Consider the following 12,924-nt stretch of genomic DNA (forward strand, 5'->3'; position numbering starts at 1 on the left):
GATTTGAACGACACGTTTAATTCATCTATCTGTAAATATTTATATTGATTAAACTTGCTCATTTTGAAGAAACTGCTGCCCATTTATTTTGTGAATACATTTCGGGTTGATTAAAGTTCTTATATTTAACCCTACTAATGTGACCCACCGTTTTATCCTTAGCCTACAATATTATTTATTTTTATTACGAAATCCCAAAATGGTCATCTCTTGAATGTTGTTAATTTCTTTATTTTATATCCAAACATTTTTATCCACAAGCAAAAGTGGCTAACTGCTTTGTTTTCCTCTTTTTCTTGTTGAATTTAACTCGTTTCATCCCTCAGGCCTAGACCTATAAATAAATATATATATTTTTTTAAATGCATTTTTAAATGTATTATAATGAATTATTTAAGAAAAAATATATTAAAATATTCAACCTTGTACTAGGTTCTTTTTTCCTGTGTAAAAAATCTCATATTATGTATGCAAACCCATGATATATATATATATATATATATATATATATATATATATATATATATATATATATATATATATATATATATATACACCTCATAACATCAGTAACTCAACAGCCCTACCTAGAACGGGTTTCCTCAGCGTTTGTAATGTCTGCACAAAGGGCAGCTGTGCAAAGATTTGCCTTTGGAGAAAACTGTTGATTTTATACTCAAAAAAATTTAAGTATCATTAATATTAAAAATTTATATTACCCCAGAATGAATTGCATTGATATCCCACCCCAAAACATACAATAATAACAACGATAAATGCTGACCAATACTTAATTATATTACTTTTTACTGAAAATATTCAATTCAATAAAACAAACAAAATGTAATGTATGTCATATGACATAGCTATGCAGGACTGAATACACTCTACATGTGTATATAGTGAACATATCTACATTTGCATTCAAACAATTAAATAAAGCATTAATTAAATAATTATATTGTATTTACTGACAACAATGAGAAATATTAATAAATTAGTAAAAGAATGAATGAAAGTCACCATCACACAATAAACAAATGCATATACAAGTCAACACATGAAACAAAGCTTTATTCAAACTACAATCATGTATGTAGGCTGAAGGCGCTGAGGTTGTTGCGTGATGTGTTGTGCTTCACAGTCTGAGGCAATAAGGGCAGGTGGAGTGATGGAGGGTCTCGTAAGGGCAGGTGGAGTGATGGAGGGTCTCGTAAGGGCAGGTGGAGTGATGGAGGGTCTCATCCATGGCACCATCTCCAGGATTCAGCTCTGGGCTCCTCATCCTCAGTGCTCACACCAGCCTGCTGACATTTCAGATTCTACAAAATGCACAAACATAACACAAAAGCAGCCATTTTAACCGCACAATGTCGTTTGATTTCAGTATTATTTAGAAGACAAAACCACTTTTTTTCACAAACGCCGCCATCATCTTCCCTTGCAGGTCCTGCTCCACCACAAAAGCTGTGCAGCAAATGCACAGAAATCAAGAATCAGAAAAGTGCTGTAATAGCTCTGTTTGAAATTACAATAATTAGTTGTTGTTATTAATTTCTGTGGTATACTCACTCAAAGCCTTTGATGGCAGCATTAAGCTTCATGAGCCACTCTCCACCGGATAAACACACATCTGTTCATCTGACCCTGTAACATCCAGACAAGATTCACATTACCTCTGTGATTTATGCGCTTGTTTTAACTTTTTATCCAACATAAATGTTCCTCAATTTATCAACAGTAATGGACAAATAAAATAGATAACTTATGTTTAGTTACTTTTATTTGTTCTACATAATAGCACACATTCATCACTCAGATGTCTACGGTATTTTGTGTTGTGATGTGCTCTTCTGCAATACTTACTGAAGATTTTCCTGTCAGATGTAAATAGACATTTAAAATAAGTGTCTTTAGGATGTATATGGTTTATGCAAATCCACTTTAGAGACGTAACTTACGTGTCCTTACTGGAGCTCGCCTGTTAGCTAACGTTATACATAATAAAACGTGTTTTTACAGCAAAATCACAACTATACTACACTGTGTAACGTCTTTACACCTTCAACAATTCAACAGTTTACTCTACAGTAGTTCAACACATGCAATTTTAACACAAGGACCCGTGTTTACTCACATTTGAAAGCACCCGCGTCGCTGATCTCTGCGATGTTTGATAATGACGTATCCTCTCGCGTGGCCTCCTGGGATAGAAAAGTATTCATCTTCGAGCTCTTCAAAATCTGGGTTGAAGAAGTAAGCCATCAGGGAACTTCTCGCCTACTTTTATGAGTACTGAGGTTTCGGACATACTACTCCGTTCACATACTGTTTTCCCCTACTATATAGTAGGAAAGTATGAATATTCGGACGCACTGTAAGTATGTACGCCCGAATCTCGCGATAATTAGTACGTCACTCTGGTAATTCTCGCCTACTCTTTTATGGATACTAAGGATTCGGACTTATTCGCTCGCCTACTGCTTTTTCCATACTATATAGTAGGGAAGTATGCGGTTTCGGACGCAGCCATTGTGTCCGTGTGTTTATTTGATTAAGACAGAGATGCAACACTATTTTTGTCTGGCGCTGTTGCCATGGTGACTCATAATATCTGCACTCCATTGATAATGGCTTTTTATAGTTGTGGTGCACATGCTTAACTCAGAGTCAGTCAACTCAGAGTTGATTGGACTAACTCATTTCAGCTGTTCTGTAACCAAAAACTCAGAGTTTCCCATCTCAGGGTAAGTCAACTCAGAGTTCAAGTTTTAACTCAGAGTTTGTTGAACCTCCTTTCTGAAACAGGCCCCAGGACATGAACATGAACACAGGAAACTCCAAAACAATCTGACAAACACAAGGTGGATGGCATGACATTAAATAGACAATCAAATCAGCAGCATGCAGCTGGCGCTGATCATCAGGGGCCTGTTTCAATAAGGAGGTTCAACCAACTCTGAGTTAAAACTTGAACTCTGAGTTGACTTACCCTGAGATGGGAAACTCTGAGTTTTCGGTTACAGAACAGCTGAAATGAGTTAGTTCAATCAACTCTGAGTTGACCTACTCTGAGTTAAGCGCGTGCACCACAACTATAAAAAGCCATTATCAATGGAGCGCAGATATTACGAGTCACCATGGCAACAGCGCCAAACAAAAAGAGGAATTACTGTTATACAGTGTTGGGTGTAATTAATTACCAAGTAATCTAAATATTGTGATTTAATTAAAGGGATAACTCTTAATTCTTCTGTAATTTAAAATAAAATCTGATGTAATTACATACTGCATAGACTATAGAGAACAATTCTGTATAAAACAATAGTGGATTTAACATACATTTTTAAAAGGTATATTTTTTATGTAACCTTCTCCCTCTACACAATTTGGTCAATTCAAGAATAGTTCATGCAATTGTATATTGTTTATTTGAAAGCATTAAAAGTGCAGTTTCTTGTCTCTCCTTGTATTGTTCAAGTGGTTGAGGTTGATATGGGATTTAGTAATTAGTAATAAGTAGACCAATACTTTCTAAAGATAGTAATTATTACATTAATCTAATTACACTGTTGAAGATAACATTGATAACTATTTTAGAGTAACTTACCCAACTGTTATAAAATCAGAGGTGAAACTGGAAGAACAGTAGGCCTATGTTATTCAACCTTATTTTAATTTTCATGTGGAGCAATCCTGCAGGCATTAAAAGAACATGGCAGCAGCTGAAAATGAAATATAAAAACATAATTCAATCAGGTAAGGCTTGAGCATATCATGGGTGAAGGCTGACCTGACTTTACAAACATTTGACATATTAAATAACTAAATAGCATCCAGTGTCTAGCAGTGTAGCAGCATTTTTGGCTGAGGGAATTCCAGGAGGGACTTCAGAGCCAGTCACTCCCAAAGATCCAAGGGCCTTCATAAAATGTAGAGGTTTACATATGTGTTATTTTTTAGATAGGCTATTTTTGATATTTCCATTTATTTTACTTTGAGGTTGGGTTTTTTGTTGGTCCTAACAGATTCTGATGGTAATATCTGTCTTTTGGAGCCTCCTGTCCCAACAGAACCCCAGGCAGTTGTAAGTCGCCTACTCAATACACCAGAAATTAAATAGTGTTATAAGGTGCACTCGACCAAATGCTCATCTTCACAGGACGATGAGGATAAATAGTTTCTGCTGCCACAGAGAGGCCTACAGAGGTAATGTTAATATTATGTGTCTACATATCAAACAATCTACCCATTCAGATTTTTTCAAATTTTTATGTGGATAATCTAAGTTTAAATCTAAGTATAAACGGGTATTCTTATCTCTCCCCGCGCCCTCAGAGTGTGGAAGAACAGCAGGAGGACGGTCCATCAACTTCTGGTGCACAGATTAACACAGTTCAGTGATTTCCAGTAAATGCCACAGTTTAATTCTGTAGAATTTGTTTAGAACTACATTATGTAACTCTAATCTACTACTGTATTTTCAGTTGCCAGTTAAGGAGTTATATAGATTTCATCTTATAAAAAAAAAAAAAAACTGCAGTAAAAATAGCAATATTTTATTTATTTATAAAATATACATTTTTTAAATAAAAATTTACTGAAAGAATGAATGAGGGGTTTAAACACCGCTTCCCCTTTAAAAAAAGGGAGGAGACCGATAGAAACTCTGGGTTTACCGAAGAAAACCTGCTCCCGACCAGGTTAGGTTCACAGAGTAAGTTACCATGGTAACTGACTCTGAGTATAAGTTACCTCTCTTTCAGAAACGGGCTTGACTTACTCTGCTTTGTCAGGTTTAACATACCTCCCATTCTGAAACAGAAAACTCAGAGTTTCCCTCATTTCAGGGTTAACATACTCAGAGTTTTCACTTAACCTCCTTTCTGAAACAGGCCCCCGATCAGCAGCAATCAGTGGCCACGCCTCCAACACACACACACACACACAGAGGGAGAGAATGAGGCCCCGTTTACACGAGAACGCTCGCGGGTGAAAACGTAAAAATATTTTATAAGATGTGCCTTTCGTTTAGACGGCGACGGCGTTTTTGGGGCTTAAAAACGCAAAAAAGTGAAACCACCCTCCAGAGTGGAAATCTTAAAAACGCTCCACCGTCGCGTTCCCGTCTAAAGGGTAAAAAAACGCAAAAGTATGCTAGACAGTGAAGGCACCGATCACCGGTCCATTGCCACCTAGCCGCCTGCGCCTGGAGTGCATACTACATCGAATTTCACACACTTTTGCGTCACCATATGCATGCAGATTTCCCCCCCAAAACGCTCGTCTAAACGCAGAATAAAAAAGTGTTCTCGTGTAAACGGGGCCTATATTTATAAATAAGCCAACACAAGAAACAAGTATCTTGTTAATTGTATTCTAATATAAAACTATATACACGTTTACAGATTGTGAGCCCTACAACCTACTGCCACCTGAATGCTGCTGTGCCAATTCTTTGGCTGTATTTTGAAGATGGAGCTGACCTCCGCCCCAACCTCCGACTTTCACGGCAGTCCATCCAGTCCTTGATTGCTGCAGTGAAGCCTGAATGCGACCATGGGTGGGAAAAGGACGTTGAGGTGCTGGTTTTCCTCTACTGGCTGGCCCATGCAGCATCATACCGGGTAGTGTCACTCGCCTTTGACATCCCGAAGTCTACTGTGCATGACATTGTGCACAGAATGAGCAAGGCAGTCATCTGCATTTTGAGGCAGCTCATCGCTTTCCCCAGCGCAGAAGACCTGGAGGTGGTGGGAGCAGGTTTTGCTCAGCTGGCAGGGTCTCCAGCTTTCAGGGTAGTAGCTGGGGCAATAGATGGCTGTCACATCCGCATCAAACCACCAGCAAGTGATGTGCAGTGCTATTTCAACAGGAAGCTGTTTAATTCTGTACAGCTGCAGGCCATCACTGACCATCAGGGGAAGCTCCTTCCCATTTTTGTTGGGTATCCTGGGTCGGTGCACGATGCCAGGGTGCTGAAGAACAGCCCTGTGTACACTGGCCGCCTGTTTCCACCTGCAGGAAAATGCATCCTTGGAGATGGTGGGTATCCTTATCTGAGTGCGCCCATCTGCCTCATGACGCCATATAGAGACCCTGTACAGAATGCTGTACAGGCTCGCTACAATAGGAAGCATTCTCGTGCACGGAACTTCGTCGAGAGGGCCTTCGGGATGCTGAAAACGCGCTGACGTTCCATTTTTTTCAAGGCACTGGAAGTCAGCCCTGCTTTTGTGCCAGATGTTGTTGCATGCTGCACGGTGCTCCACAACCTCTGTCTTCTAAATGGGGACATAGTTGATCCAGAAGTTGAGGAGGATGACGATGGCCCACCTGAACCCCGCAACACAGAAGCCAGCGCAGGAGAGCACGTGCGGGACAATTTAGCTGCAGCGGTGTCTGCACCAGGCAACTGTGTGCCTGCTCTTCATGAGCACGATTACCTGTAGGACAATTAACACAGGTTAAAATCAGTTCTTGTTTTTAGATTGACAGTGTTCCAGGTTGTCTGTTAGTTATGTTAGTTATTATGTAAATAGTTAGGTGTGTGTGTGTGTGGGCACAGCCCACAGGGTGCTGTGATGCGTACAGTGCAGTAGTAGAGTAGTTAGAGAGGTGCATGGCTATCTGTGTGCATCCCTCTGTCTATCAGCTCACTGCCGCTGGGCAAAGCCTCTCCATCACCAAGAATCCTGTCGGGCCTCCTTGTGGCTGCACATGGTAACTGGGGATATTGCAGACCCAGGCTAATCGACAGGGGATCTCGGAGCTACAGTGGTCCCTAGAGGTGACACCCACCAACCACTGGCACACTGCCTTAGGCTGTGTGTGAATTTGTATACCAAATCTTTAAAATTATAACTACAGTCATGGTCAAAATTGATGGCACCCCTGGTAAATATGATAAAAAATGGCTGTAAAAAATAAATCTGCATTGTTTATCCTTTTGATCTTTCCTTCAAAAAATTCGCAAAAATCTAACCTTTCATTGAAGTAAAAGAATTGAAATTGGGGGGTAAATCACATTATGAAATAAATGTTTTTCTCCAAAACACGCTGGCCATAATTGTTGGCACCCCTAGAATTATTTATGAGAAAAATGTCTCTGAAGTATATTCCCATTAATATTTACCTTTTTAAGCACACCAGGGTGACTAGGAACATGAAACTGTCCAGCTATGACTTCTTGTTTCACAGGAGTTTATATATGAGGAAACACAAAGGCCAAATCCCCTGAATCATCAATCACAATGAGAAAAAAACAAAGAATATAGTTCTGATGTGCAGCAAAAGATTGTTGAGCTTCACAAAATAGAAAGTGGCTGTAAGAAAATATCTAAAGAATTGAAAATCCCCATTTTGAACATCAGGGCAATAATTAAGAAGTTATAATCAACTAAAGATGTTACGAAGCTGCCAGGAAGAGGACGTGTCTATATTGTCTTAATGCACGGTGAGGAGGAAAGTTTGAGTGGCCAAAGACTCTCCAAGGATCACAGATGGAGAATTGCAAAGATTAGTTGAGTCTTGGGGGTCAGAAAGCCTAAAAAAAATGATCAAACAACCCCTACATCCCCAGATGTTGTTTGGGAGGGTTTATAAATATACTGCTGAATCTTATATGTTGTGGGCCTATTTATTTGCTGGAGGTCCTGGACATCGTGTTCAGATACATGGTATTATGGATTCTAGCAAATACCAACAGTTAAAAAATCAAAACCTGACTGTCTCTGCTAGAAATCTTATAATGGGCCTTGGTTGGATCTTCCATCAGGACAATGGTCCAAAACAAACATCAAAATCAACACAAAAATGGGTAACTGAACACAAAATGAAGCTTCTGCCATGACCGTCCCAGTCCCCTAAACTGAACACTATAGAAAATGAGTGGGCTGAACTGAAGAGGAGAAGCACCAACATGAACTTGTGAATCTGAAGGATCTGGAGAGATTCTGTATGGAGGAATGGTCTCTGATCTCTTGTCAGTTATTCTCCAAACTCATCAGGCATTATAGGAGAAGACTCAGAGCTGTTATCTTGGCAAAAGGAGGTTGCAAAAAGTATTTAATAACAGGGTGCCAACAATTATGGCCAGCGTGTTTTGGAGAAAAACATTTATTTTATAATGTGATTTACCCCCCACTTTCAATTCTTTTACTTCAATGAAAGGTTAGAGTTTTGTTAATTTTTTTAATGAAAGATCAAAAGGATAAACAATGCAGATTTATTTTTTATAGCCATTTTTTATCATATTTATCAGGGGTGCCATCAATTTTGACCACCACTGTACATACATATACATATATATATATATATATATATATATATATATATATATATATATATATATATATATATATATATATATATATATATATATATATATATATATATATATATATATATATATATATATGTAGAAGACAGAAAATATTACTTGTCTTACTTTATTCTGATTTTATGATACACTCAAAATATTCCACAACATTGATTAACGTTGATTAACCCGTTGATTAACCGGTGGTAAAATATTCTCACCGTCACATACCTAGTATATTTTTATATAGATACAATAGGCCTACCTGATTTTGAACACAAGAGGGCAGTATAGCCCTATGTATGACTTGACTTTTATGGGACTAAAGAGTACAATTGATATTTTTAAACGTATAAGTAATTCTTAAATTGAAAAAAAAAAAGAATAAAATGGGTTTAGTTGTGATATTTGTATACTTTTATATAGAAATAAATGGTGTATAATTACATTTTTAGAAGATGAGGCTTTTAGCGTTTCCTTTTTGTACATTACTTTAATCCCTCACTATATCAAAACTGTTTGAAATATTTAATATCCGTTCACAATTTAGCATCTTTAATGTATTTTCATCGTGTTGAAAAAGTTTGGTGTGAAAAAAATAAACCAGTTAGGAGTAGCTAAAAACTCAGAGTCTGAAATATCCCAAAAATCCACATTCAGACCTAAATATCTGACTTCCTGTTGGTCGGAGCAAATTATTTTAAATTAGAAAGTTGTCCGGCTCGATGAGACCAATGTACGTACTGATTTTTGTTACTGTATATACAACTAACCCCCCCACTTTTGTCAAAGGAATTTTGAAAGTGACACACTTCCTGCTGCCAGTTGGTGGTGCTATAACTTTGACTCACAATAGTTATATACATCTGATCGGCCTCTTACCACGAACACACTGGTGAAGTTTCATCAAGATCAGTTAATGTATGCAGAAGTTATACCGCTTCGTGTTTCTCTTTTCTCGCCATAAATTTGTTTCCTCGCCACGGCCAAACCGTTAGAGATATCAAAAATCCTTCCGCAATTTAGCATCCTCAATGACTTAACTTCATGCACACCGAGTTTGGTGGGGATTGGATGAATTCTCTAGGAGGAGTACTTCGCATTCCACAGCAAGCGTTTTCCAAACAACCCATAATAGCCGACTTCCTGTTGGGCTGGCGTAAAACTTGACCGGGGAAAAGTTGTTTGGCCCGATGAGATCTATATGTGTACCGAGTTTCATATTAATTCATGCAAGCGTGTTTGATCTATGGACCAAGTTTTCAGACCCAGTTCAAGGGGGCGCTGTTGAGCCCCCCTGCCACGCCCGGGTACCAGCTTCAGCCCGGCCCTGATGCCAGGGGGTTCTGACTTGTGTGCAAAGTTTCAAGAGTTTTTGAGCACGTTAAGGACCCCAAAAGCCCCTGAAACCTTGATTAACAATATAAAAGCAATAGTCAAATTCCCCCCTCCCCTCACACACACAGAGACACAGAGAGAGGGAGAGAAAATTCTCCAGAAAATCCACATTCAAACCAAAATATCTCTCTTCCTCTTGGTCCGAGCTAGTTACTGTAAATTAGAAAGTTGTCCGTCTTGATGAGAACAATACACATACCAAGTTTTGTTGCTGTTGATAAAACTAACCCCCCCACTTTTGACTAAAGGTGGCGCTACTGAGCCATTTCACCACGCCCGTTTCTGAAACTTTGCACATGTCTACTGGATAATAAATGTGATGTGTCTGTCGAGTTTCATCCAATTTCAAGCATGCTAAGAGTCTCAAACGCATCCGAAAAGAATATTAAAGTTTGATGCGTTGCCACGGCAACAGTATCTAAGATATCAATAATCCTTTCACAGGTCTACATCTGCCGTGTGTCTACATTATACACATAAAGTTTGAAGCAAATCAGGTAAACCTAAGAGGGTGACATCAAAGAATTTTGAAAGTGACACACTTCCTGCTGCCAGTTGGTGGCGCTATAACTTTGACTCACAATAGTCACATCAATGTGATCGGCCTCTGAAAACGAACACACTGCTGAAGTTTTATCAAGATCTGTTAATGTATGCAGAAGTTATAACACACTTCCTGTTTCTCTTTTCTCGCCATAAATTTGTTTCCTCGCCACGGCCAAACCGTTCGAGATATCAAAAATCCGTCCGCAATTTAGCATCCTCAATGTCTTGACTTCACGCTGACCGAGTTTGGTGGGGATCGGATGAATTCTGTAGGAGGAGTACATTAAATTCCACAGCATGCGTTTTTCAAACAACCCTGAATAGCCGACTTCCTGTTGGGCTGGCATAAAACTTAGAGCATGAAAGTTGTTCGGCCCAATGAGATCTATATGTGTACCGAGTTTCATATTATTACATGCAAGCGTGTTTGATTTATGGACCAAGTTTTTGGATGCTGTTCCAGGGGGCGCTGTTGAGCCCCCCGCCACGCCCGGGTACCAGCTTTAGCCCGGCCCTGATGGCCACGGGTTCTGACCTGTGTGCAAAGTTTCAAGAGTTTTCGAGCATGTTAAGGGCCCCGAAAGGTTGACAAAAAATAAGAATAATTAAAGCTGCAAGCAGCGATGAAAGGGCCCTCGCACCCGTGCCGCCGCCACCCGGTGGCTTTAGGAAGACAGAGCATGGTTGGACAATGTGCATTTAAGGAGGTATATATAGTAGTTGCTAGCAGGTTTAGTATGTTTTTAGCATGCTTAGTACACAATAGTTATGTGGTTAGTACTGCATTACTGTGTTAACCATGTCAGTTTCTGTTGCCAGTAGGTGGGGCTATGTCTATATCTGAATATCGCTATGTAGATGTGTTCAGTGCAGGACTTTTATCAAACATGTGGAGTTTGGGGCAGATTGGACATTGTATGCTTGAGTTACAACAACTTCCTTTAGCATTTCTAGCATGTTTTATGATGTTTCTAGCATATTACATATTAATTTTGGGGTAGATTGGACATTGAATGCCTGAGTTACAGCAAATTCATATTTAATTGCAGTAATAGGATGCTTTAACACTTAGCTAAGTATTTGATTGCATGTTTCTAGTATGTTGCTAACATGTTTAGCAGTTGGTGACACTTTTTTATATGTTATTAGGAGTCCAGAATAGTGTTAAACGTCACTTCCTGTTGCCAGCAGGCGGCGCTATGACTATATCTGAATATGAGCATGGACTTGTGTTCAGGAGATAACTATTATCAAACGTGTGAAGTTTGGGGTAGATTGGACATTGTATGCCTAAGTTACAACAACTTCCTTTAGCATTTCTAGCATGCTTTAGAACTTAGCTATGTGTTGCTAGCATGTTTATTGCATGTTACATATTAAGTTTGGGGCAGATTGGACATTCCATGCCTGTGTTACAGCAAATTCATATTTAATTGCAGCAATAGCATGCTTTAGCACTTAGCTAAGTGTTTGCTAATATGTTTCTAGTATGTTGTTAGCATGTTTAGCACTTGCTGGCACTTTTTTATATGTTATCAGGAGTCCACAACAGTGTTTAACATGTCACTTCCTGTTGCCAGCAGGCGGTGCTATGACTGTAACTGAATGAGCATGGTCATGTGTTCAGGACAGAACGCTTATCAAAAGTGTGAAGTTTGGCGCAGATTGGACATTGCCTTCTTGAGTAACAACAACATCCTGTTTCATTGAATTAGCTAAGTATTGCTAGCATGTTTTAACATTTTCTAGCATTTTTAGAAGTCAGTGGCATTTTTAACATGTTGCTAGAACGGCATCAACGTGTTAAACATGACACTTCCTGTTACCAGTAGGTGGCGCTATTACTATAACTGAATATTCTCATGTAGATGTGTTCAGGCCATGACTCTTATCAAACGTGTGAAGTCTGGGGCAGATTGGACATTCTGTGCCTGAGTTACAACAAATTTCTATTTAATTGCAGTAATAGCATGCTTTAGCACTTAGCTAAGTGTTTGCTAGCATGTTTTAGCATGTTTCTAGTATGTTGTTAGCATGTTTAGCACTTGCTGGCACTTTTTTATATGTTATCAGGAGTCCACAAGAGTGTTAAACATGTCACTTCCTGTTGCCAGCAGGTGGCGCTATGACTATAACTGAATATGAGCATGGTCATGTGTTCAGGACAGAACGCTTATCAAAAGTGTGAAGTTTGGGGCAGATTGGACATTCCATGCCTTAGTTACAGCAACTTCCTATTTATTTGCAGCAATAGCATGCTTTAGCACTTAGCTAAGTGTTTGCTAACATGTTTCTAGTATGTTGTTAGCATGTTTAGCACTTGCTGGCACTTTTTTATATGTTATCAGGAGTCCACAACAGTGTTTAACATGTCACTTCCTGTTGCCAGCAGGTGGCGCTATGACTGTAACTGAATATGAGCATGGTCATGTGTTCAGGACAGAACGCTTATCAAAAGTGTGAAGTTTGGCGCAGATTGGACATTGCCTTCTTGAGTAACAACAACATCCTGTTTCATTGAATTAGCATGCTTTAGCACTTAGCTAAGTATTGCTAGCATGTTTTAACATGTTTCTAGCATTTTTAGAAGTCAATGGCATTTTTAACATGTTGCTAGAACGGCATCAACGTGTTAAACATGACACTTCCTGTTACCAGTA

This window comes from Scardinius erythrophthalmus, assembly GCF_964197995.2.
Source record: "Scardinius erythrophthalmus genome assembly, chromosome: 8".
NCBI classification, from domain to species: Eukaryota; Metazoa; Chordata; class Actinopteri; order Cypriniformes; family Leuciscidae; genus Scardinius; species Scardinius erythrophthalmus.